Source organism: Arachis duranensis, chromosome 1 (genome assembly GCF_000817695.3).
Source record: "Arachis duranensis cultivar V14167 chromosome 1, aradu.V14167.gnm2.J7QH, whole genome shotgun sequence".
NCBI classification, from domain to species: domain Eukaryota; kingdom Viridiplantae; phylum Streptophyta; class Magnoliopsida; order Fabales; family Fabaceae; genus Arachis; species Arachis duranensis.
In genome coordinates, this window is record NC_029772.3 from 39,265,289 (window position 1) to 39,267,744 (window position 2,456).

The 2,456-nt window shown below is 39.9% G+C and overlaps 1 non-coding gene across 1 annotated transcript; it reads left to right on the top strand.

Moving 5' to 3' along the window:
• The first annotated feature begins 1,441 nt into the window (after nucleotides 1-1,441).
• LOC127742992 (small nucleolar RNA R71) lies at nucleotides 1,442-1,548 on the top strand. The gene has a single exon (XR_008004326.1). It is a non-coding gene; the product is annotated as a small nucleolar RNA R71 (small nucleolar RNA).
• The last annotated feature ends 908 nt before the right edge of the window (nucleotides 1,549-2,456 follow it).

The window sequence follows — 2,456 nt, forward strand, 5'->3', positions numbered from 1 at the left end:
AAGCTTGTTTCATTATGTTGCCCTCCTGGAGGGCAGTGTGCCCTTGTGGAGGGCAATGTTTGCTTCCTCCCTTCCATGTGCCACACTTCTTATCTCTTGGGCCACGCTTTCTTAAGCCACGCTTCCTCTTTTCTTCTTTTCTTCACCTTCAAATAATCAAAACAACCACTCAAAATATCACTAAATTCACAAGGCTTATAAATCAATTAAAAATCAATTAAATTTAGCTCAAACCTCATGAGTTAGCATCAATTTAATGGTAGTTGCTTGATTTAAAGAAGTTATGCATTTTCATTCCAAATCACTTACTTAGGATGCAAGAAAGTGCATAAAGACTAATAAAACAAGTGAAATTAGCATGAAAAATGGGTATATGATGACTTGTCATCACTGGGGTGAATAAGATTCTCATCCATTTCCAGGATGACAAAGTCTGTGGGGAGGAAGTAGTTCCCAACCTTCACTAACATATTCTCAACCACTCCTATTGCCTATTTTTAAGTTTTGTCAGCTAATTTGTTGATTACATATGTGGGTGTTAGCTCATTGATTTGAAGCTTTTTCATGAGAGATAGAGGCATTAGGTTGATACTTGCTCCCAAGTCATAGAGTCCCTTATCAATTATTATTTCTCCTATAGCACAGGGAATGTGGAAATTCCTTGTATCCTTCTTCTTTGTATCACTTGGAAAACCATCAGTTGGTTTGGGAATTTGTTGGGTTAGATACCCTACTTGAGACTCCAGTCTCTTGATATTTCCCCTTGGTTTTTGATATTGGCTTGCACTTCCTTCTTAAACACCTTATTGTCTTGGATTTCTCTACATATGTCTTCAAGTAGAGTCTCAATCTTTGAAAGTCTATCCTCGGTTAGTGATGGTGGGTTGGGATTAGGTAGTTGTTGATAGGACCTCTGTGAGGGATGCTGGCGAGTTACATTGTTGTTGGGGTTGTGGTTGTGGCGTCTCTGGTCTTGGCCTTGGTCTTGTTGATTTCTCCACCCAAAATTGGGGTGATTTCTCCATCCAGAGTTGTAAGTTTTGGAGTATGGATCATGGATTTGTCTAGGTGAGTTTCCAACATAGTTGGCTTATTCCCAGTCATCTTCTTCTCTTATATTCACTCCTTCTTGAGCTGTGATAAAGTGATGACTGCTGCAACTTGGTTTTCCTCCACCTTCTTGGTAAGATCTGCTAGCTACTTGGTGATCATCTTATTTTGAGCTAGCAATGCATCCATGTGGTTCAACTCTATTACTCCTCGAGTATTGCTTCTTTCAGAGGCATAGAAGTAGTCATTCTCAGCTACTGTTTCAATGACATCTATGGCTTCTTCAATGGTTTTCTTCTTGTTTAGAGAGCCTCGTGATGAATGGTCTACAGCATTCTTTGACTCATAAGAAAGACCTTCATAGAAAATGTGAAGTTGAACCCATTCATTGAACATATCTGGTGGGCATCTTCTTGTTAAGTCCTTGAACCTCTCCCATGCCTCATAGAGAGTCTCACCATCTTGTTGCCTGAAGGTTTGCACCTCAGCTCTCAGCCTGTTAATTCATTGAGGAGGGTAGAATCTTGCTAAAAACGTGTTCACTACATCTTCCCAATTTGTCAAGCTCTCCTTTGAGAAGGATTCAAGCCACTTGGATGCTTTGTCCCTGAGTGAAAAAGGGAACAAAAGTAGCCTATAGACATCCGGGTGGACTCCATTAGACTTCACAGTATCACAAATTCTCAGGAAGGTAGTTAGATGTTGATTGGGATCTTCTTGAGCACTTCCTCCAAATGAGCAATTGTTCTGAACAAGGGTGATTAGCTGGGGTTTTAATTCAAAGTTGTTGGCATGTATGGTGGGCTTTTGGATGTTACTTCCACAGTTTTCTGGATTTGGATTGATGTAGGAGCCTAGAACTCTCCTTTCTTGCCCAGCATGGTTTGCAGGGTCTTCTCTAGCATGGTTGTGAGCTTTTCTTTCATGATTGTTTTCCAAGTTCTCCTCCATGTTGGTTTCAAAATACTCTTCCTCTTCCTCAGCACCAACAACTCCTTTCCCTCTTGCTTCCATCCTTAGTCTCCAGAGGGTTCTTTCAGGTTCTAAATCGAAGGAAGTTGAAGCTCCCCCTCTTCTCCCTGTCAAACAACTAACAAAACACACAGCAAGAGATAAAATGAAGAGGTTATTCTTGTTAGAGTGATTGTTAGTGTGAGTGGTGCAAATTATCAAATAGTTAGTGGGTTAGTGAGCAGAATTGTAAATAATAATAAAGAAAGAAAGAAAACAAAGGGGGTATAGGGGGTGAGGAAGAAACAAAACAAACTGAAGGTTAACAACTGAATAAAGTATACAAACAAAAGAAAAATGCTCAATCTAGTGAACTTCTAACTTAATCAATGTTGATACAAAATCAATCCCCGGCAACGGTGCCATAAACTTGATGCATGAAAACTTGTCTCTCA